At 36.9% G+C, this 24714-nt stretch overlaps 1 pseudogene; it reads left to right on the top strand.

Annotated features, from left to right (window-relative positions):
• LOC126063187 (ATP-binding cassette sub-family A member 10-like) overlaps window positions 1–24474 on the top strand; it is a 52946-nt pseudogene extending 28472 nt beyond the window's left edge.
• Window positions 24475–24714: the final 240 nt, after the last annotated feature.

Here is a 24714-nt window from a genome sequence, read left to right as displayed (position 1 = left end):
AATGTTCTAACATTGTTTTAATGTTTCTAAAGAGAAAGTGTAAATAACATAGCTTATTATAATGGTTTATTATATGATTATAGATTTTGGCATTTGGAAACAAGAAAAAATAGATATGACAAGAGATATTGAAAATAAGTCTGAAATGCAACAGGCTCTCTGTTCTCTTCCTGAAATGAGAAAATCCATCAGAGATGGAACTCTCTGGAGAAGGCAGGTCTGTGCTGTGGCAAGTCTTCAGTTTTTAAAGTTAAGGCATGACAGGAAAACTCTTTTGTCTTTGTATCAGGCTCCTTTAAATCCGTTTAATCAATATACTGAAAAAAGTTTCAAATCTGAAGGAAATAACTCTATTCATTTCTTCACTTATTTCAAAAAAATCCTGAGTGCCTTAACCAATTCTATAGTGGTTGGTAAAATTGACCAAGTCTTTGAACTTACTCTTTAGTGGGGGAGAAAGTGGCCAATTAAATAATCAGACAATAAATATGTTATTTATTCACTACATGCCTCTGTGGATATATTTCTCCCTTCCTGCCTTCCTACCTTCTTTTCTTTCCCTCTTCTCTCTCTCTCCTTCCTTCCTTCTTTCATACAAGGGTGTTTCTGTCTGATGGATTGTATTTTTTTCCCAGGAAATATGAGGCTGAGAGGGAGGAGAAAGGACGTAGAGTCTGTGGTTTGAGGAGAATTAAGTATAAAACAGTCATTGAAAAGAGCAGACTCACACGCTTAGTAGAGAAATAGATTGCTTGGAAGTGTTTTATTCACAGTTTGACTTCTGGAATGAATTCTAAGATCTGAAAATAATACATTAAGTATTATATCTAGTTTCCGGAAATTAAAATACACATAACAGCTGATGAAAGTTAAACATTTACTTGTAAATTGTGCACATTTCAAGCTTGGGGCCACAGCATGAAATAAGTCTCAATTTCCTTCAAAACCACCTAAACAGGCAGTTTGAGACCCTGATATGTCATAAAATCAGACCTCTTCTTGTCCATGTTGTCCTGGTCAACTAGCATACCCACAGAGGAATGCCCCTGTATTCCATCTTTTTTCTTGAAGTGTCACCCTTGGGTATCCTGCAATCTTATGCAAATCATATAAAATCTTGAGCTCATTTTCAGAATAATCTTACCCTCTCATGACCTATCATACATTTGATATACTACCCATTTTTTCCAGCTCTCAGGTTCTTTGGGAGTATACTTTTACTGCTGAAAGCATTTGCTGCCCCTCCGGTGGGGACTTGTGTAATGGCAAAAGTCAGAAGAAACGTTAGTTGAAGCAAATTAGCTGGGGCATGAGGCTTGCAAGTAAGGTAGTATAACCAGGAAGTGTGATTGGGTAAAAGTTTTGTCTCTTTTGGCTTTTGTAGCCCTAGATAAGCCTTGTAAGCATATTTATGTTTTCCTTTGTGTATTTAGGGATCCCTGGTGGGTTTTGTTTTGTTTTTTTTGTGTCATATTTGGAAAAGTAGCATTTCCCCATGTAACATAATGAAAACCAAACCAAACCTGTTGCTGTTGAGTTGATTCCAACTCACAGCAACCCTATAGGACAGAATGGAACTGCCCCTTAAGGTTTCCAAGGAGCAGCTGGTGGATTTGAACTGCTGACCTTTTGGCTAGCAGCCAAGCTCTTAACCATTGTGCCACTAAGGTGCCTAATGGAGGGTGTCACAAAAAAAAAAAAAAAATCAGCAACCAAGATTCATTGGTACAGATGGGTGACCACTAAGTATAGGTTCAAGAACTTTAAAAGTTCTGTGGTAACCATGTAGTACCAGATAATATTTCTCAAAATCCATATTACCAACCAAAAATTTAAGCACACTCCTCAGCTCAGCATGCTTCCATTAATGAAAACACATGGTATTAAAAAAAAATTCAAAGCAGAAAAAAATTGGACCTTGAAAGGGTTAAATTTCATTTGACTGAACTAAACACTGTGTGCATAATTTCCATAGGCTGGCATTTATGTAACATGTTAGTGACTTATATAATAAAAGGGAAATTGTTCTAGACTCATTTTTTAATTTTCTTTTACTTAGGTTACTGTTGTTTTCATTTGCGCTTATCTCTGTCATTTTGGGAAAGGTAGTACATAAAGTATATCGTCAGACTTATTGGGAATTTTCACTAGTTTTTTTTTTTTTTTATGTATTTCCTTTCACTGGAACAGCTTCCACAGGCTCCTGTTACTGGCTTCTTAATCATCGATAACACAGAGAAGTAGGACTTCTGTTTATTCTTGATTTTTATTACCAAAGATCTATAGAAAGCACAAACTCGAGAGGAAAAAGAGAAGACCTATATTACAAACAACTTGAGGGACAATAAGGGGAAATGGTATCTATCCAGCTTGCTGTCCTTTTGGAACTGATGGGTTCATTTTCAAATTAAGGAAAGCAATGAAAAAAGGCAAATATCAAATTTGCTTGTTTTCATAAAGATATTTTAAATAGGTCACTAGTACTGTAAACACACTCTTTTGGGTGTTCCTTAACATGAGTGGAAATTATTATTTTAAAGCTTTGACATTGATTTTCTCAGTTTTAACTGCCTTCCTTTATCGACTACCTTAGGATCAAATATTGACTACACCATCAGAATATAGTTGTGAAAGTAGATGACTTTGGAAATAGAAATGGCTTGGATGATCCTTTGTACAATGGAGCCATCACTGTGTCTGATGATGAGAAGACATATTTTACTTCCAGGTGTTATTTAATTGTAAGTGGCTTTTTGCCACATACTAATGTTTTGAAACTCTATTAAGGCAACTCTATCATTCTATATAATCATAACTCAGAACACTACCTAGACCCTTTTTGAGTAAGGCATGAAATTTTAATCCTTTAAAGGGCATGTTTTCCACCTTCAGTTCTTTTTTTAAATTGTGTTTTAGGTGAAAGTTTACACAGTTAGGTTTTCCTTTAACGGTTTCTATACAGATTGTTTCATGCCATTGGTTACAATTTTACATTCTGTCAGCATTCTTAACATTTCCATTCTGTTTGTTCTGTTTCCTTTGGTCTAGCTTCCCTTCCCCTCTTTGTTTTTGGGTAAATGTTGACCAATTTTTTTATTTTATAGGCCAATCTGTTATTTGGCTGAAAGGTGGCCTGCAGAAATAGCTTTAATTTCAAATTCAAAGGTAATCTTAGGGCAATAGTCTCAGGAGTTCTTCTAGTCTCTATTGGTTTAGTAGGTCTGGTGTTTTTTAGGAGTCTGAGTTCTGTTCTACATTTTTCTTCCATTCTACCTTGGGACCTTCTATTGTGTCCCTTGTCAGAATGGTCAGTGGTGGTAGCCGGGCACCATTTAGTTCTTCTGGTCTCAGTTTAAAAGAGGTTGTGGTTCACATGGGCTGAGTCCTGTGGATTCAGTTATTTCTTAAAGAAATAACTTTTATTTGTGATTTTATTTGTTATAAAAGTAATACGTGTTTAACAGAAAAATTTAAACATTACAACAGTGTACAAGATAGAAGGTGAAATTCTCTCTGTAATATCATCCCTTTCTTTTTCCATATTATAGCTCTGTTAGCAGTTAAGAGTTTGGTAACTGTTCTCTGTTATTTTCTTACATAAAATCACAAACCCACTATAGAGAGAATGATTTCATATTTAAAAAATTTTAAATATATTTTCTAAATTGAAATCATGTTAAATGGGCTCTGCAACTTTGCCGTTGCAGAGCCCACAACTCTATGATGACATCTAACAACAACAACCATAACATTTTGTAGGATTATTATGAGGATTAATGAGTTTACTTAAGTGCCCATAACCTAAAAAACAAATCCATTGCCATCAACTCGATTCCAACTCAGAGCATGGCATATATATATATATATATATATTTTTTTTTTTTTTTATTCATTCAACAAATACTTCTTGAGTGACTACCAGGTACTTCTAGGTGCCGGGGGTATAGTAGAAACAGAGCAGATAGAAGTTCTTGCCTTTATGAAGCATTATATTACTGTAAGGAAGAGAGTAAGCATTACACATTAGCTATAACTTAATCTGAAAGATCATGAATTTGTCAAACCAACTTAAGTTTAGTTTCATTAATTTTTTTAAATTAAAAATTTTGATGGAAAACTTTAAAAAGTGTGACAAACTTCCTTTAGCAAATTAAGTGTACCTATCACTTTCTTTCCTTGAATCTTGATCTTTTTCCTGTTACATTTATCACTGCTTAATATACTATGTAGTTATTTTTCATTGCTTATCTCTCTCGTCTAGTCTAAAATCTTGTCTAGTCAAAAATTGCAGCTCACTTTCCAAGATATAGAATGTTAAAAGAACTAAGACCCAAGAAGACTGTAGAATTTAAAACGATAGAGAAAAAATTAAGAACAGTGAAAAAAATCATAACTTGGGCTTTGGTTCAATGTGACAGCCGCAGTGTCTTGAACAGTGCTTGGCACCTACTAGGTACTCAACACATGTTTGTTGATATCAATGAATAGACAGATTTGCAGGGAAAATTAGAACACCAGAGAAGCCTCAAACCCCAAATCTCTAATCTCGTATCAGATCTTCTTAGGGGAATTTGCATATAAGTCATATACACTGATAAAGCACCGCAGTAGGATTTATGAGAATGTATGACCAACCCTAAAACTACCATTCTTTAACAATTCTATAGATTTTCTCTATCATTTAATTTTGCAGTGTCCTCTTCGCTCTTTTTATGTTTAATATCTTGGTGAGTGGGGTACAATTTTTCATCAGATATAATTTTGATAAACCTTGCTTAGCCTTCAAATAATTCCTTACAAGTATTTTTCATTGCGGTAGAAATTGGGTGAATGTTTGCAAGAATATGAATAGAAACTGTGGAGAGTGAAATTTTACTAGAAAATTCCATGATAACAAATTAGTGTTATGTTGACTCTACTTCCTTGCAAATGAAATAGGATGATTTAATTATAAGTATAAAAGCTATCTCTATAATATAACCACCAAAACCAAACCTGTTGCCCTCGCATCAATTCCGACTCATAGTGACCCTATGGGATAGAGTAGAACTGCCCCCAGAGGGTTTCCAAGGCCGTAATCTTTCCTGAGGCAGACTGCCACAACTTTCTCCCGTGGAGCAGCTGGTAAGTTTGAACCACTGACCTTCAGTTAGCAGACCAATGCTTAACCACTGCACCACCAGGATTCCTCTATGATATAATTAAAAATAAAAAGTTAAAAAAAAAAAACCATTGCCATAGAGTTGATTCTGACTCATAGCGACCCTATAGGAAAGTGTAGAACCGCCCCATAGAGTTTACAAGGAGCGCTGGTGAATTCAAACTGCTGACCTTTTGGTTAACTGCCATAGCACTTAACCATTTTGCCGCCAGGGCTCCATGATATAATTAGAAGAGAGCAAATAATCTTTCTTGGCTAAATAATTTCTAGGCCTTTAGAAATGTTTAAATTGTGCAGCTAGGAACAACTTCTTTTTAGTGGTTGTTATTTAGAATTTATCTGCTTGGAAATAGGGAACTGAAACAAATGACAACTTAGTTCACTGATTCAAAGATTATAAATGTAGCCTTAAAGAGCGTTTGTTCTCCTTCGACAATTCCTAGGCACAAATGTAAAACAGAAACTGCTCACGCCCTTTGGTTTTTTTTTTTTTTTTGAGTATACTCTTGTAAAATTATGAGTTTGAATTTCTTTTGAAATCACATTTTTCCTGGGAATGGAACCTGCTGCTAAGGTGTCAGACGTGTTTATTTCTTTGTTTGCTTCAGGCGTATGTGACCATTTTGAGTTGTTCACTATTTCCCCAAAACATACCTTATAATTATGTTTGATTATATGATCTGTAACAATTTCAAAAGATTACAGATTTTTTTTTTTAACTTTCTGGATGACGTAAAGCTGGGAATTGGCGTTTTGGATGAGTCGACATCTTTGTTGTTGGTGGCAAACTGCATTTCTCCTTACGTTGGCATAAGCAGTGTCAGTGATCACAAAGTAAGAGAGAGAGATTGATTCTATATGACTTTATTAATTAGAATTTCCTTGTTTTATACTCACAGGATTTTCCTTCTAGAAAAATGTATTTACATATATATCACATTATTCTAATCTCATTATGTTGTTGTTAAGTGCCTTCCAGTTGCCTTTCCACTTACAGCTGCCTCATGTGACACAGTAGGACTGCCCCATAGGGTTTTCAAGGCTGTAACCTTTATAAGAGCAGATCACCAGGTCTGTCTCCTGTGCAGCTGCTGAGCGGATTTGAACCACCAGCCTTTCGGTTAGCAGCTGAGTGCTTAACCTTTGCTCCACCAAAAAAAAAAAAAGCTTGACATCAAGTTGATTCTGACCCATAGCAATATAGTACAGGGTAGAACTGCCCCATGGGGTTTCCAAGGAGCAGCTTGTGAATTTGGGGCAGTTCAAATCCACCAGCTTCTCCTTTTGATTAGCAGCCAATCTCTTAACCATTGGCTCACCAGGGCCCCTTAATCCCCTTATAGATTCTAGTAAATACTTATTCATGATTTCAAAGATGTCAAAAGTTCACTACTCAACACAGTACCTTTGCCTCAGCTTTAAAGGGAACCATGATAAATCAACTTCAGAGATGAAGATGTGTTACTTTTCATTGCATGCAGTTATTTCACAATTCCAAAGGGAATATAGCATGAAATATAAGATGTAAACATTTCCCAAACTTTTTTTAAAATAGTAGATTTACATATTTTATTGTGCCCTAAGTGAAAGCTTACAATTCAAGTCAGTTTCTCATACAAAAACTTATACACACATTGTTATATGATCCTAGTTACTCTTCCTACAGTGTGACAGTACACTCCTTCTCTCCACCCTGTATTTCCCACGTCCGTTCAACCAGCTCCTGTCCCACTCTGCCTTCTCATCTTGCCTCCAGACAGGAGCTGTCCACATAGTCTCATGTGTCTACTTGAGCTAAGAAGCACGTTCCTCGCCAGTATCATTTTATGTCTTACAGCCCAGTCTAATCTTTGTCTGAAGAGTTGGCTTCAGGAATGGTTTTAGTTTTGGGCTAACAGAGAGTCTGGAGGCCATATCCTCTGGGGTCCCTCCAGTCTTAGTCAGACCGTTAAGTCTGGTCTTTTTACTAGAATTTGAGGTCTGCATTCCACTGCTCTTCTGCTCTATCAGGGATTCTCTGTTGAGTTCCCTCTCCGCCTCTCCCAAACTTTTAACTATGATTTTATTAACTGGGATTTCAATAAAATATGGTGTAGTCATTTTCATTTTTCTACATTGTTGTTGTTGTTAGGTGCTGTCGAGTCGGTTCCCACTCATAGCAACCCTATGAGCAACAGAATGAAACACTGCCCAGTCCTGTGCTATCCTCATAATCGTCATTATGCTTGAGCCCATCGTTGTAGACACGGTGTCAATCCATTTCGTTGAGGGTCTTCCTCTTTTTTGCTGACCCTCTACCTTACCAAGCATGATGTCCTTCTCCAGGGACTAGTCCCTCCTGATAACATGTCCAAAGTATGTGAGATGAAGTCTTGACATCCTCGCTTCTAAGAAGCATCTGGCTGTACTTCTTCCAAGATAGATTTGTTTGTTTTTTGGCAGTCCATGGTATATTCAATATTCTTCATCAATACCATAATTCAAAGGCATCAATTCTTCTTCAGTCTTCCTTATTCATTGTCCAGATTTTGCATGCATACAAAGTGATTGAAAACATCATGGCTTGGGTAAGGTGCACCTTAGTCCTTAAAGAGACATCTTTGCTTTTTAACACTTTAAAGAGGTCTTTTGTAGCAGATTTGCCCAATGCAATGTGTCATTGGATATCTTGACTGCTGCTTCCATGGGTATTGACTGTGGATCCAAGAAATGAAATCCTTGACAACTTGAATCTTTTCTCTGTTTATCATGATGTTGCTTATTGGCCCAGTTGTGAGGATTTTTGTTTTCTTTATGTTGAGCTATAATCTTCATCAATAAGTGCTTCAAGTCCTCCTCACTTTCAGCAAACAAGGTGTGATCTGCATAAGGCAGGTTGTTAATGAGTCTTCCTCCAATCTTGATGCTGCATTCTTCTTCATATAGTCCAGCTTCTTGGGTATTTGCTCAGCATACAGATTGAATAAATATGGTGAAACACTACAACCCTGATGCACATCTTTCCTGACTTTAAACCATGCAGTATCCCCTTGTTCTGTTTGAACAACTGCCTCTTGATCTATACAGGCTCCTCATGAGCACAATCAAGTGTTCTGGAATTCTCATTCTTTGCAATGTTATCTATAATTTGTTGGGATCCACACAGTCGAATGCCTTTGCATAGTCTATAAAACGCAGGTAACCATCTTTCTGTTATTCTCTGCTTTCAGCCAGGATTCATCTGACATCAGCAATGATGTCACTGGTCCCACGCCCTCTTCTAAATCTGGTTTGAATATCTGGCAGCACCCTGTCAATGCGCTGCTGCAATTGCTTTCGAATAATCTTCAGCAAAATTTTACTTGTGTGTGATATTAATGATATTGTTCGATAATTTCCACATTCTGTTAAATCACCTTTCCATGGGATAGACATAAATATGGATCTCTTCCAGCTGGTTAGCCGGGTAGCTGTCTTCCAAATTTCTTGGCATAGATGAGCATGAGTTTCCCGTGCTGCATCCATTTGTTGAGACATTTTAATTGATATTCTGTCAATTCCTGGAGCCTTGTTTTTTGCCGATATCTTCAGTGCAGCTTGGACTTCTTCCTTCAGTTCCATCGGTCCTTGATCATATGCTACCTCCTGAAATGATTGGTCATTGACCAATTCTTTTTGGTACAGTGACTCTGTGTATTCCTTCCATCTTTTGTTGCTTCCTGTGTCGTTCAGTATTTTGCCCATAGAATCCTTCACTACTGCAACCTGAGGACTGAGTTTTTTCTTTCAGCTTGAGAAATGTTGAGCACGTTCTTCCGTTTTGGTTTTCTATCCCCAGGTCTTTGCACATTTCAGTACAATACTTTACTTTGTCTTCTTGAGCTGCCCTTTGAAATCTTCTGTGCAGCTCTTTCACTTCATCATTTTTTTTTTTTTTTTTCGCTTGAGCTACTCAGTGTTCAAAAGCAACTTTCAGAGTCTCTTCTGACATCCATTTAGGTCTTTTCTTTCTTTCTTGTCTTTGGTTTCTTCATGTGTGATGTCCTTCCACAACTCAGTCGTTAGTGTTCAGTGTGTCAAATTTATTGTTGAAATGGTCTCTAAATTCAGGTGGGGTGTACTCAGGGTTGTACTTTGGCTCTTGTGGGCTTGTTATAATTTTCTTCAGCTTCAACTTGAACTTACATATGAGCAATTGATGATCTGTTCTACAGTTGGCCCTGGCTTTATTTTGACTGATAATATTGAGCTTTTCCATCATTTCTTTCCACAAATACAGTCAATTTGACTTCTGTGTATCCCATCTAGTGAGGTCCACATGTAGAGTCACAATTTATGTTGTTGAAAAAGGTATTTTCAATGAAGAAGTTGTTGGTCTTGCAAAATTCTATCATGCAATCTCTGGCATTGTTTCTGTCACCAAGGCCATATTTTCCATCTACTGACCCTTCTTTGTTTCCAGTTATTGCATTCCAATCACCAGTAATTATCAATGCATCCTGATTGAATGTTCAATCAATTTCAGACTGCAGAAGTTAGTAAAAATATTCAGTTTCTTCATCTTTGGCCTTAGTGGTTGGTGCATAAATTTGAATGATAGTCACATTACCTGGTCTTCCTTGTAGACGTATGGATACTGTCCTACCATTGACAGTGCTGTACTTCAGGATAGGCCTTGAAATGTTCTTTTTGACAATGAAAGCCATTCCTCTTCAAGTTATCACTCCTGGCATAGTAGACCAGATGATTGTCTGATTCAAAGTAGCCAATATCAGTCCATTTCAGCTCACTAATGCCTACCATATCGATTTTTATGCATTCCATTTCATTTTTGATGATTTCCAATTTTCCTAGATTCATACTTCATACAATCCACTTTCTGATTACTAATGGATGTTTGCAGCTGTTTCTTCTAATTTTGAGTCATGCCACATCAGCAAATGAAGGTCCTGAAAGCTTGACTCCATCCAAGTCATTAAGGTTGACTCTGCTTTAAGGAGTAAGCTCTTCCCCAGTCATATTTTGAGTGTCTTCCAAACTGAGGGGCTCATCTTCTGGCACTGTATCAGACAACGTTCTACTGCTATTCATATGGTTTTCACTGGCTAATTTTTTTCAGTAGATCTCAGGTCCTTCTTCCTAATCTGTCTTAGTCTGGAAGCTTAGCTGAAACCTGTCCATCATGGGTGACCCTGCTGGTATTTGAATACTGGTGGCATAGCTTTCAGCATCATAGCAACACGCAAGCCCCCAGAGTAGGACAAAATGACAGACATGTGGGGACATTTATCTATATCAAAGCATAAACTAGCTTTACAAATAGGTTAGAATTTTCCTGTTGAGTCAATGACCACACATTCTCCATTTTAGCAGCAGATACTTAGGGGGTTGCTTTTTGTGCTTCTGATCATAGGGGTACTGTTTTCTTTGGGACAGTACTAATGTCTTAGTTGTCCTGATGCCTGCTTCTCTAAACCTGGGCTAGGAAGTTACTGAAACTCAAATTTATTACATGAAATAACATAGACCAAAAAACTGGCTGCTGTTATAAAATACTTTTAAAATGTATTGGAAATAAATATTTTCACATAACTAAAATACTTCTCAGTTTACTATTTCAGTCTCTCGTGTATCCTTCTGTTTATTTAACAGAAAAAACCTCAGTCCCAGTTGAGGATTTCAGGCCTCTGCCCTTCAGCTAACTGGTGTGGACAGGCTCTGGTGGATATACCATTATACTATTTGATACTCCTTTCAATGTTTTTAATTGAACACTTCATATTTTTAGAAAACACAATTTCAAGGGGACTCATACTTGCTCCGGTAGGTGATCATTCCCCCTTCCCCCACCCCCCGGCTAAATCTAATAATAGAATCAAAATGTTTTGTCATTAACAAAAGGCATATATGTGCAAGAACATAGTCTTTGTTGGCTTTATGACCTGATTCTCTTCCTTCACCCCTCATCCTTCAGACCATACATGACCTGCCATCCCTAATCTTGCTATTATTTCCTTTTTTTTTTTTAATGTGCTGTATTTGGTTGTGTAGCTTCTCTTGTATTCCTTACGTGTGATTTCATTCATTTTTTGCAAGGGGAGAAAAAATAATGGCCTTTGGTTTTTTGGCTTTCTTAATGTAAGTATCTCTTTATGTATGTGTGTTTGTGTATAGATATAGCTGGGGCCCTGGTGGCACAGTGGTTAAGAACTTAGGCTGCCAACCAAAAGGTCAGCAGTTCAAATGCACCAGCTGCTCTTTGGTAACCCTTTGGGACAGGTCTACTTTGTCCTATGGGGTCACTCTGAGCTGGAATTGACTTGAAGGCAATGGTTTTTTTTTTTTTTTTTGGTGGGAGTATAGATAAAGATATGTAGATAGAGATATACACAATCTCCACATGTATATTTATATTAAATTTTCTTGAAGCTCATTTTTTTAAAATGCAGAGTTAGGTATAAATACATTCCTTAAAAGATAATAAAGTTATTTCTTTTGTAGCTCCATTGATGTTGGACCACATTCATCATTTCAGATTTTTTTTTTTTGTAATTTTCATTCCCCCATTCTCCTTTTGTTCTTTGAGATTTCTTTTATAAACCTCTCTTTCTTTGGAAAGAAGCAAAAATCTGTAAGAATCCTGGCATGTCACAGCTGAAAAATGAGATTCCCTTAGGGCAGTCCCCGACATTAGAGGGCAGGAATAACTGACCCCACTGAGGTTTTCCTCCTAAATAATTCTCCCTATTTAAAAAACCAAGTGGAGTAGGTAGCCATCTAGACTAATAAATTATAAACAAACAAACACATAAATATGAATGGATGTATGGAAGGATGGATGAATGGATGGATGGATGAAAGGATGGGTAGATGGATGGATGGGTGGATGGATGGACTGTGGATGGATTTGTTTGTTCCTTCAAACAAACTACTGCATCTCCTTCCCCACCCCTTGTGGATACTTGAGTGGATACCATAGCTTTCTAATCATCTCAGATATTAAAATAGTCTCATTTTATTAATTTAGATTCATTTTCAGAACAACAACAACAAAAGTGGCCCCTCAAGTACAAATAGGATAACTTTCATCTCAGAGGCAGTGTAATGCATCTTCTTTATTTCTCGCATGCATCTCAGGCAGGCCCTGTAGTTTGGGGATCAGTGGTGGGAAAGTGAGCAAGACGAACTCTTACTCCCCTCTTTCCTTTGGATCTCCCATTCTCCTCCACTGCTATGGGAACAGAGAAGAGGGATTAGAATAAAGGTATTTATGTCAGACCTTAGTATAAGCCCATATGTTTCAGTTGTATAATGATAGTTTGATGCTTCCTAAAGGAGAAATCCTAACAATATTGCTGTAGGTTAAAATTGAAAATGGGAATATCTCCTGGGAAAACTGATTATTCATAGAAGAGGCCTTAAAATAGTAAATAAGACTGAGATAATTATAATATTTCTGGATATTTTCTTCTTCTAGATCTCAATAATTATACTCATCTCCATGGTATCAGATCATTGGAGGGAAATCCCAGCTTAATTGTATACATGATTTTAATACCTTCCTACACTTCAATTGGATTTTTCACATAGTTGATAGAGATAAGCAATGTTATCCACTGTCTCACTAGTCTTGACCATGTATCCCATTAAAATAATCTTTGCCCAAAGAAGGAACAGGGTATTATGTGAAATTTAGATATATTCAATGCTGTTAAGTTATGAAAACAAGATTTTAAAACTGTATAAATTTGGAAGTTTTCAAATTCACTAAGACCAGTATTCATACTCATAAAGAGGACAGTAGATCTATATAGAAATGCATCAGAAAGCTCATCCTTGGTTTAGGAATTCCAGAGGAAATTATGGGAAAGGACTAGAACTTTTCCACTGTTAGAAAACGCTCTTGGAGAGAATCAGTCTTACCATAACATAAAAGTTTCCCATTTCAACTTTGACGACTATGCAAAATTCTTATTGTGGTTAAGTGTATCTTTTCCTAAAATATAGGATGACTTGGAAGATGTAACATATTTTGTTTACTGATTGCATACTGCTTAGTGTCAATAAATTGCTCTCTGGGGCTGTGACGAGTAAGGAACTGGCACACAAGGGTACTAAGAGCTTCTGGGAGAAACCAAGCACCCCTGACCAGTTGAGGAAACAGCTGACAAATCTTGCCTACTTCCCAGTTTGATATTTCATCACTCCCACTAAAAAGAAACTTGGAAAACCCTGCTACATGGATTTGGAAAACAAAAAATGTTGGAGGTTATAACCAAGGAAGGATGTCAGCATTAACAACAGTTATTAGCATCAGAGAACAAATCTTTTTTCCCCTAATTTATCCACTATTCACTGGTGCTTAGTGAAATATCAAGTACAGTGTAGGAATATTTAATGTGTAAATTTGATGTTCATAAAACAGAGAAACTTCCATTTGATTGTTTTTATTTGCCAGCTCTCCTTTATCTATATGAGCAACTCTGAAAGTGTGAACAATGGAATAAATGAAGTGAATGAAACCATTCTCATAACAATTTTAATTGTAAGAAAAAATTTCTACCTGAATATATATTATGTAGCATCTGTAAATATGTGATACACTCGATTTTATTCAAGAATGTCAAATTTAAATATCCTAAAAATACCTACTCTTACTATATTTTTATATTTCAGTATAATGATGGTAGAAGTCAAAACTATTTTTTCTATAAAGCCATAGATAGTATAATATATACCAGAAATTCTAAAGAATTGATTATTATTATGATATACATTGTTGATATGTATCCAAAGACAATTTAACATAATTTTAAAACAATACCACGGATACTGTATGACTGAAAATCATTTAAATATAGGTGAAAAGTCAAGCATTTTAATAATGAAGAAAAAAGAAAAACTCAAATGAAATTTTATTCCAAAGGAAAATATTGAAACAAAGTATCCATGTTATTTCTGTGCATCATGGTAGCCGAAGCAGAAGGGCAAACACAATTGATTATAAGTATCTTGATTTCTCTTAATAGAACAGCAGTTTATCAAGGGAGAAATTTTCTTAAATTTTAGAAATTTATACATTTTCACAAGGGTCTTTATATAATGAATGTATATTCTTCTTATTTGCCAAATACATACCAATATATTTCATGTACAATCATTTTTAACTGACCATTAATGATACTTAAAAAAAAAATCCCATTGCTGTTGAGTAGAATTCCAACTCTTAGTGACCCTACAGGACAGAGTAGAACTGCCCCCATAGGGCTTCCAAGGCTGTAAATCTTTTACAGAAATAAATGGCACATCTTTCTCCCGCAGAGTGGCTAGTGGGCTCAAACCATCACCCTTTGGGTTAGGAGCTGAGTGCTTAACCACTGCACCACTAAGGCTCCTTTTATTAATAATACTAAAGGCATAAAATTGTTCTAATGGGGCATATATTGATTAGCATCTACAACTCTGGCTAACATAACAAAAAACTCTGTAATCTATGAGACACAAAACAATAGAGATTTACGTTTCGCTCACATAAAGTCCAGTGTAGGTCGCATGGCCCTCCTCCATTTTGTAGCTAGGCCATATGAACTCTTGATTTCCAGGGTTGCTCCTGCAGGGGAAGAGAGGATTACGTCCAGGCCTAGAAGTGGCTTGCAGCACTTCCTCCCGCACAATGCTCCCAGGCTCCTTATCTATTACTTTTCGGCTGTGAAGACAACTACAATTGTTTTCCAGATATAAGTTTTATACCCAATGTATTTATTTAGTCTGTCTCTTTCTCTCTCTCAATATAAAGATGGCCACTTTAAGGCAATCTTGACAAACAAAATCTGGGAATATCTTTATTTCACCTTCAATTTTGGAGGGCAGCTTTTCTTAGTGGTTGGTTGTTTTTTCTTTTATTTTCTTCTGGCCTTTTGAATATGCGCTTCCACTTCCTTCTGTCCATTGTTTCTGATGAGAAGTCTCACCTATGAATTTTACTGATGATCTTCTTTAAGGGATGAGTTATTTTTCTCTTGCTGCTTTCAAGATTCTCTCCGTCTTGGGTTTTCAACTGTATGTCTGTTTCTAGGTATTTACCCTGCTTGATGCTTGTAGAGTTGCTTTTATGTATAAATTTTTTCCATCAAATTTTAGAAGTTTTCAGCCACTATTTCTTCAAATATTTTTCTGCCCTTTCTCTCTTTTCGTTCCTTCTGTGACTCTCATTGGATGTATGTTAGCATGCTTGATGTCTGACAGTTATGTGACACTCTGTTCATTTTTATTTCATTTTTTTCACACTCTGTTCTTTAGATTAATTTCTATTGATCTATCTTTAAATTAATAGATTCTTCTGCAGTCTCAAATCTATTGTTGTGCTCTTTTAATGTATTTTTCATTTGCTATTATATTCTTCAACTCCAGAAAATCTACTTGATTCTTTTTTATAATTTCTATATCCCTATGGAAAATTCCTATTGAAGAGCCATATTTTCCTTTAGTTTTTTAAAACATGGCTTCTTTTCGTTCGATAAACATATTCCAGTGACTGGCTTAAGTCTTTTTCTGCTAAATCCAGCATTTGGGGACACTCAGAGACAATTTCTATGACTGCTTTTTTCCTGAGTATGAATCACCCTCTCCTGTTTTATAATTTTTTGTTGTTTTTCTATGTTTAAATGCTTACCCTTCTGGATAATTTGTATGGTTTGAGATGAAATAGAGACTAACTTTTTATTTTAAATTTTCCAAAATGGGGCATTCAGTTATTTTAATGTTATTTCTGAATACTCCGTTTTATCCTTTCTGAGTTGAAACTGCTCCTTCATCAGCATTAAATTTGCTTGTATAGATGAATCTGATTCTGGTGGTATTCTCTTTTACCCTGTTGATCCATTTGTTCACATCAGTGCCAGGGCTACATTGTTTTAATTATTTTAGCTTTGTGCAATTAATATGAAATGACAAGTACCCCTTCACCATTCTCACTTTTAAAAAATTTTCTGTTTTCACATTCTTTTTTTTCCTGGTGAAAATTAGAATTGAGTAGTTAAGTTCCGGAAAATAGTATGTGGATAATTTTTTGGACATTGTTTTGCATGTCTAATCTATTAGAGCAGAATTTGTGGCTTTAAAATACTGATTTTTAAGTATCTCCTGCTTTTATGTAAGATTTATATTCTTCAATTTTTTTCAAAAATTTCTGGTTAAGTTTATTTTATTGTGTACATTTGCTTATTTATTTTCAGTGTAAAAAGATCTTTATTCTCACTGTGTATTCTAACTAGTTTTTAATGGAATATAGCATTTTTGTATATTTGTTTAATTTAGTAACTTTTCTTAATATTTCCAACCCCTTTTCAGATGTTTATCTTACATTTCTAGTTAGACAAACATATTGTTGTCAAATAATTGTATTTTTAAAATGAAAATATGGATTACATTATATATTCTTGCCCCATGAAGTTGGCTTGACTCTCTAAAAAAAAAAATGCCTCTTTCAAGCAGACATCCACATACTGTTTCTGATTTTACTGAAACTGTTTTTAGTGCTTTACCACAAATATTATATTTACCAGTTGTTTATAATAACGACAATTTATCTTATTCTCAATTCCTAGTGAGATTTTAGTCCTTTTTTTTTTTTTTTGCTTTTAGTTTTTATCAAGAATGAAGTTTAAGTTTTATCAAAAGGCAATGAGCATCTATTAAGTTTGATTGGTTATTTTTTTCACTAAAATCTATTAATGTGATTCATAGTTTTTTAAAATAATTTTTAACGTTTAAGAAATCTTTCTCTCCCCTGTGGTCATGAAGATATCCTTTTATATTATCTTCTAAACAGTAAGTGCTCTTCCTTTCACATTTATGCCCTCAATTATCTAAAATTGATTTTTTTTTCATGTGTTGTAAGGTAAGGGTCCTGTTTCATTTCTATCTTTAAGGATACCCAATTGTCCCTGCACTATATATTGGAAAAGCCTGTGCCTTCCCCATTGATATTCAGAGCCACCTTTGTTCACGTATCAAATTCCCGTATGTGCAGGGTCAGTTTCTGGGATAGTCTTCCCATTTTATTTGCTTCTGCCAAGTTCCTAGGGTGCTACCAAGTTTACTACTTTAAACTACTTAAGTTTTTGGGACTGTTCAGGTGATGTGAATTTGGGCTGAAAATCTGTTCAAGGGCTGTCTTGCATTTCTAACCTTACTCTCCATGGTCAGTACCCAAGGCAAATACCTGAACGGTCTCCTGGGTGCTCTTTTCACCCTTTCACTAAGGATGTACTCTTTGAGGTCCAGGCTTTACTAGAGAAAGGACCAACTATTTGCCTCCTCCCTTGGAGAAGACTCTGTGTTTCTGTCTTCTGCTTCTGGACAGACCATGAAAAGTAACTGAAGTTTGATGGTTTCAGGGTTTGGAGAATGTTTCAGGGATAAGAGCTGCTGCAGTGCTCAGCCTAGTTCCCGCATTCACTGAGGTTTGGCTTAAACATTTCTTTCTATTTTATCAGCTGTTCTATGTTTTAAAAAAATTTTTTTAATTAATCTAGGATTTTTAGCTGTATTGAGTGGTACAGTTAGTTTGAATAAGCTCCTCCATGTGAGAAGAATTTTATAAGAATTTTGTGAAATTTATAAGCAAGTGGGCAAATCTATGACAAAAGGTAAATATCACACATTGAATTCAAATGCCATGGTGATGCCAATTCTGATTATCTTTCTTTGCCTTTAGCCATACTTTCAGAGTTTTGTTTTCCTTTTTATTACGAGATGTCTGGAAATGAAGTATGGAAGTGAAACAATGAGGAGAGATCCAGTTTTCAGGTTGGGAGAAAATTAACGAACATCTGAATTTAATTTACACATTTAATATTTATGGTAGTAGTTAACAGCAATTTATTAAAACAGATTTACTAACCAACCATTTGCTAGGGAGCTTGGACAGTGTGTTATTTGGAAAAAAATAAACAGGATTAGATTGAATACAATGATATGTAATTTCCAAGTCATAGATATTCCTGATTTTCGGCAAGCTGAGTTTTAGTTCTGAGCATCTCTACAAGCAACGATTAAACACCAAAACTTGTTTCACTCCTGCTTAAGTCCATTATGTGTCCTGGGGTAAAAGAGACAATACCAAACTGGTGTTCAGTGCAAGTGGGTAGAATATTTTGAAAAGGCAGGAGTAGTCAATAAACTAGTCTTTATTCACGAACACGTGCTTGGACATTTTATTTGAAAAAAGAGGCTGAATTACCACTGGCACAAAATCTGGCTAGGTTCATGGCCTAGAAAATGGAAGGTAAAACATGAGTGCATAAACTATCTGAAATATAACAAGAAAATCATGCTTTGTCATGCTGTCTTAGTCATCTAGCGCTGCTGTCGCAGAAATAGCCCAAGTGGATGGCTTTAACAAACAGAAATGTATTTTCTCACAGTCTGGTAGGCTAGAAGTCGGAATTCAGAGTGCCGGTTCTAGGGGAAGGCTTTCTCTCTCTGTCAGCTCTGGAGGAAGGTCCTTGTCTCTTCAGCTTCTGCTTCCTGGTCCCTCAGAGATCTCCATGTTTTGCAACATCTGTCTTACCCCATCTCTCCTCTGCTGGCTTGCTTGTTTAATTTCTTTTATATCTCAAAAGAGATTGACTCATAACACACCCTACACTAGTCCTGCCTCATTAGCATAAAAAACCCATTCCCAAGTGGAATTATAACCCCAAGCATAGAAGTTAGGATTTACAATGTGTATTTTTGGGAGACATAATTCAATCCATAGCACATGGCAAGCTGTTTACATAAAGAATATAAAGAAAAGAAGAAAAGCTGCTTTTCAACGAAAATAGCAATTAGAAATGTTTCCTTCTAAGTTAAAAAAGATTTGATAAATATTCTTTTGTTAGGATGTTCGTTATCTTCTAGGCTTTGGACTACACAGGTGATTTTTTTTCTGTTCTTGGAGACTGTTCGTGTGCCTTGGTTAGCATGTAATTATAAAAATCTTTCACATGTCAGCAAAGAATCTTTTCTACTTCAAAATCATGTCATTTCAAACAGTCAGAAACCCAATCTTGGCTGAGAAAGATCAATTTATTCTACTTTAACCCTAAAATCTTTCCATTAACATTTGTAATATAGGAAGTGATGAAGGCGTTATAACTCAGAACCAATCTGACTGAGCATTTTTGTTTCCAAATGTTATTGAATCAAGTGAGTTTAGGTTAGTCGACCTTTAAATTGCATGTATTTATAGGGACTCTTCCTTCCAGGTGAAGTTTTGGGGTTTCTGGGACACAACAGAGCTGGTAAAAGTCTGTCTATTGGAGCAATAACTGGGGACATAAAGCCAACTGCAGGAGTGGTAGATGACATGAAAGAATTATATACTCATTGCTAGGAGAAATTTCATTTTAAAATTAAATACTAATGGTAAAATATATATATAAAAAAACAAACTCATTGCCCTCCAGTCGATTCCAGCTCATGGAGACCCTATAGGACAGGATAGAACTGCCCCACAGGGTTTCCAAGGAACGGCAAGTGAATTTGAGCTGCTGATCTTTTGGTTAGCCGCAGAACACTTAACCTCTGTGCCGCCTGGACTCCAGACATCGATGGTATCCTTATATTATTCCTATTTATAAATCAAAGGATTTTTAAAATTAGTAAATAAGTTAAGGAATTTATAAAATATCTCTTGCAAGCTCAGAGAATGTCGCATCTTAATGGCCACTTTCATCTCCGTTAGTAGAAGGGGGATTGGTGCAAAAGCCCTCTATGAGCCTGACATTTGAGTGTTTTATGTAGGTGGCTTTACAAGGCAGCAGAACATCACTGAGGCGACAAGAAGACAACACCCTCCAGTTCCTGGGCTACTGTCCTCCGGAGAACTCATTGTGGCCCAACCTCACGATGAAAGAACACCCGGAGTTGTATGCTGCATTGAAAGGACTAGGCAAAGAGGATGCAGCTCTTAGTATTTCACGGCACAGAGAAGCCTCAATGATGCACTGCAGCTGGAGGAAGGGAGGAATACATAATTGCCTCATTAAACATGGAAAGGAGATCATAAACAATATATTTCAATTTTCATGCAAATAGATTAATTGAAAATCTGAATGAGAACCAAATCATAACATTTAGTATTTGTGAAAATTTATTCATCTTCAGCACTAGGGTTCTCCATACTACTGGTTTAGATAGGTACATTTGCCACGTATTTTCCGTGTAATCACCTCAATTTTTTGGTCAGAAGGGTGGACATGCTCAAGCTGCAGAACCAGCTGGAGGTGCCCATGAAGACCTTGTCAGAGGGGATAAAGAGGAAGGTCCAGGCAGGGCAGGGCTCAGGGTCCCTCCACCCCCAGTACAGACGGGGTGGGATGCTGCTCCTCTCGTTCCAGCTGTGCCTTGTGCTGAGCATCCTGGGTGGCCTGGTGGTGGTGCTCCTGGATGAGCCGTCCACAGGGATGGACCTGAAGCGCTGCAGCAGATGTGGTGAGGAGGTCCTCCTAAGTGTCAGAGCCAAATACTATGAGTCTAGAGTGATTTTTTTTTTAATTTAAGTTTTGCTTCAGTGACCTTTGAGGTTCAAATTCTCTATTATTTAGTTCAGTGAAGCCAACATAGCAAACAAAGTCCTCAAGGAAGAAAGAACAGACATTTTAAAAATCAAATAAACTCGAATGTATTTGGCTGGACTTTTTTTCTCTGACTCCTCCCCTGGCTGCCTTCCTCCTTCTCCTGTTTTATTTTCCTGTCATGGAAAATTCTAGAATGTGGAGTTTCTCTATTTTACTCCAACTTTTGCCCTGGTGCTGCAGTGGCTAAGAGCTCGGCTGCTAACCAAAAGATCAGCAGTTTGAATTCACCAGCCACTCCTTGGATACCCTATGGGGCAGCTCTGCTCTTTCCTGTAGGGTCACCATGAGTCGGAATCAAGGGTTTATTCTTTTTTTTTTTTAAGTTTTGTTTTTTTCAGAAAACATTTTACTCCCTATTTCCTAATCCTCTGCTTTGGTTTTTCTCTACAAAGCACAATATATGTCTCAGTCATCTAGTGGTGCTACAACAGAAATACCACAAGTGGATGGCTTTAACAAAGGGAAATTTATTCTTTCACAGTCCAGTAGGCTAGAAGTCTGAACTCAGGGGGCAAGCTCCAGGCAGAAGGCTTTCTCTCTTTGTCGGCTCTGGAGGAAGGTCCTTGCCATCAGTCTTCCCTTGGTCTGGGAGCATCTCAGCGCAGGAATCTCAGGTCCAAAGGACGCACTCTGCTCCCAGAGCTGCTTTCTTGGTGATATGAGGTTCCCGTGTCTGTCTGCTTGCTTCTCTCTTTTATATTTCAAAAGAGATTGGCTTAAGACACTAATCTTGTAGACCTCATCAATATAACTGCCACCAGTCCATCTTATTACATCATAGTAATGGAATTTACAACACACAGGGAAATCACATCAAATGATAAAATGGTAGACAATCAACCAGTCATACAAAGGAATCATGACCTAGCCCAAGCGACAGATATCTTGGGGGAACACAATTCAATCTATGACAATATGGTAATATAATTAATAAAGTACATTTTCTCTGCTTCTTGTATAGCAAAGACCTTTTATTATAACCTATTATAAACTTTTTCTGTATAGGTTTCATATTTAAGTCTGTTCATTTATCTTCCCAATTTAGTTATTCTAAATGCAAGCAATCCCTTCTTTTATTTTTAGGCAGGCAATTCAGACCATTGTCAAAAACAAGGAGAGGCAAATGCTCATAAAAAGACCAGACTTAATGGTCTGACTGAGACTAGAGGAACCCCGGAGGCCATGGTCCCCAGACGTTCTGTTAGCCCAGGACAGGAACCATTCCCAAAGCCAACTCTTCAGACAGGGATTGAACTGGACTATGGGATAGAAAATGATATTAGTGAGGAGTGAACTTCTTGGATCAAGTAGACACATGAGACCATGTGGGCAGCTCCTGTCTGGAGGGGAGAGGAGAGGGCAGAGTGTGTCAGAAGCTAGCCGAATGGACACGAACATAGAGAGTGGAGATAAGGAGTGTGCTGTCTCATTAGGGGGAGAGCAACTAGGGGTATATAGCAAGGTGTATATAAATTTTTGTATGATAGACTAACTTGATTTGTAAACTTTCACTTAAAGCACAATAAAAAAAAAAGTAAAAAAAAAAACAAGGAGGGGGTGCCCTCTTGACCGCCCACTACATGGCCGAAGCTGAGGCTGTGTGCAACTGTGTGGCCATCACGGTGTCAGGTGAGCTAAGGTGGGTGCCGGTCCTGAGCCCACACTTGACCATCAGGTGTTAACTTCACAGGGAAGGAATATTGCTGTAGAGAGAATTCCAGTTCAGTGTAAACAGCTGGTGCTCTTTGGAATCTTGATCTATGATGAAAAATTTTTCTCCTGTTTTTGAAATTGGGGGAGAAATTAAGAGGCAGGTACTTTTTCTTTCAAATCTTCCTTCTTTTCCCTGAACTCAGGTATATTGGTTCCTTTCAACATCTGAGAAGCAAGTTTGGTAAAGATTATTTACTAGAAATAAAAATGAAATAACCCACTCAAGTCAAGCCCTCCACATGGAGATTCTAGAGCTTTTCCCACAGGCTGCTCGACAGGAAAGGTAAGGGACAGTTTTTGCTTGTGTGACTAGTGTTAAGGGTTTTCCAGTCTTAATATCATTTAGTTTTAGACTAGTCTGGACAGTTCGATCCCATAATAAGGAAGATAAAATACAAGCTGGTTTGTTCATTACAAACCAAGTTGTTTAGTGGTCACTAAGATATATAGAAAAAAGACAACTATCGAAAAGTTATCTTTGGTGACTTTTTTAGACCTCAGAAAATGTGGATGGTGTGTGTGTGTGTGTAAACGGTGGAATGGCTTAAAGATGAGGCACAAAATACAGACAAACTAAATCATCAAATTTTTTTTATTTTGCCAACTTTAAAGAGTGCAGGCATAGAAAGTTAAAAGGAAAATTCCAGAAGTGTGGTTGTCTCAGAAATCAAGAGAGAGAGAGAGCACTTTAAGAAAAAGTATACACTTTAATGCTTTTGAGAAGTCTAATAAATAAGGACTTCATAGTGTCCACTGGATTGTGAACATGGAGATCATGGATGAACTTTTTTGCGGGAGGAAGTTAAAGGTCAAAGAAGATTTTTTTAAATAGGAGAGGGTTAAACAGTTTTCATTCCTTGAAAATTAAAGACAGAGGGGAAAAATTGAAGCACATGTTCCAGGGGACATGCTGAAGGATTGGCTTTTGAGGGCAACGGCAGTAAAGAGAATAGCACAGGCTGAGAATGAAAGGTTCTTTATCAGAGCTTTTTTCAGAATTTATCTTCAATATTAATCTAGAGGCAAGCAGAATTTTGTGGTTACCAAAATTTTTTTTGTTTAATGACTAAACGTTTGACTCAAATTCATGCTTTATCGAATCAAAGTATTTACATTTTTATTTAAAGGAGGCTTTGAAAATTATTTGTTTATTTTTACTATTAATTCCTCCCCAATATTATAATACTGAAATGCAGTGGTAAATTTTACTCTTCCTTCCTCCTTGGTATTCCTCTTTGATGGTGTACACATTGTCTGTGGATGATGTTTACCTTCTATCTCAGGCATTTTTCAAATTAGAGGCAGGTAAGTTTGGACATATTTAAATAAGACTATATATATTGATAGGAAACCCTAGAGCATAGTGGTTAAGAGCTATGGCTGCTAACCAAAAGGCTGGCAGTTCAAATCCACCAGACACTGCTTGGAAACCCTATGGGGCAGTTCTACTCTGTCCTGTAGGGCCGCTGTGACTTGGAATCAACTTGGTAGCAACAGGTTTTTTTTTTAATTTTTATTTATATATATTGGTAGGAGTCCTGGTGGCAAAGTGGTTAAGAGCTCAGGCTGCTAACCAAAAGGTCAGCAGTTCGAATCTACCAGCCACTCCTTAGAAATCCTGTGGGGCAGTTCTACTCTGTCCTATAGGGTTACTATGGTTCAGAATTGACTTGACAGCAATGGGCCTTTTTTGTTTATTTTTAAAATTTTCATATAGAATACACACTGTATGATCTCAAGTAGAAAAGTTAGATAATCAATCAAAACCTGGAAAACCCTCACTGGAATAGGCTTAAAGATTTTGAAGGGAATGGAGTGGTAACCCTAGATTCCTGATTAAATGTTAAGGATGTTTATGTGTTCACCATTCCATCCTGTGTCAGAAAGTAGGTGCCAACTGAATAATGAGATTGCGGCCACCTTCCCATCTCCCTAGGCAAAGGCAGAGGAATGAAGTCTTGGGTCTGGTCCACTTTGGAAGAGGATGCCCAGTAGCAGAAACTGCCCTGATTGAAACTTCGTGTGAGGGGCTATGGAGTTTTTTTTCCTTTCTTTTCCTGCACAGAGGGCTGTCTCACAACCACTGACAGCAGTCACTGTCCTGCCATCTGGATAACGATGTCTTTTGTCCCTCATGAACTTTATTCATGCTTTATCAGCCACTGGGTGATCAAGTCACTGGGTGGTACAGTTAATGCGCTTGGCTGCTAAATGAAGGGTTGGAGGTTTATGTCC

The sequence above is a fragment of the Elephas maximus genome, chromosome 19, assembly GCF_024166365.1.
Source record: "Elephas maximus indicus isolate mEleMax1 chromosome 19, mEleMax1 primary haplotype, whole genome shotgun sequence".
Lineage (NCBI taxonomy): Eukaryota > Metazoa > Chordata > Mammalia > Proboscidea > Elephantidae > Elephas > Elephas maximus.
This window is presented reverse-complemented; position numbering and strand designations above follow the sequence as displayed.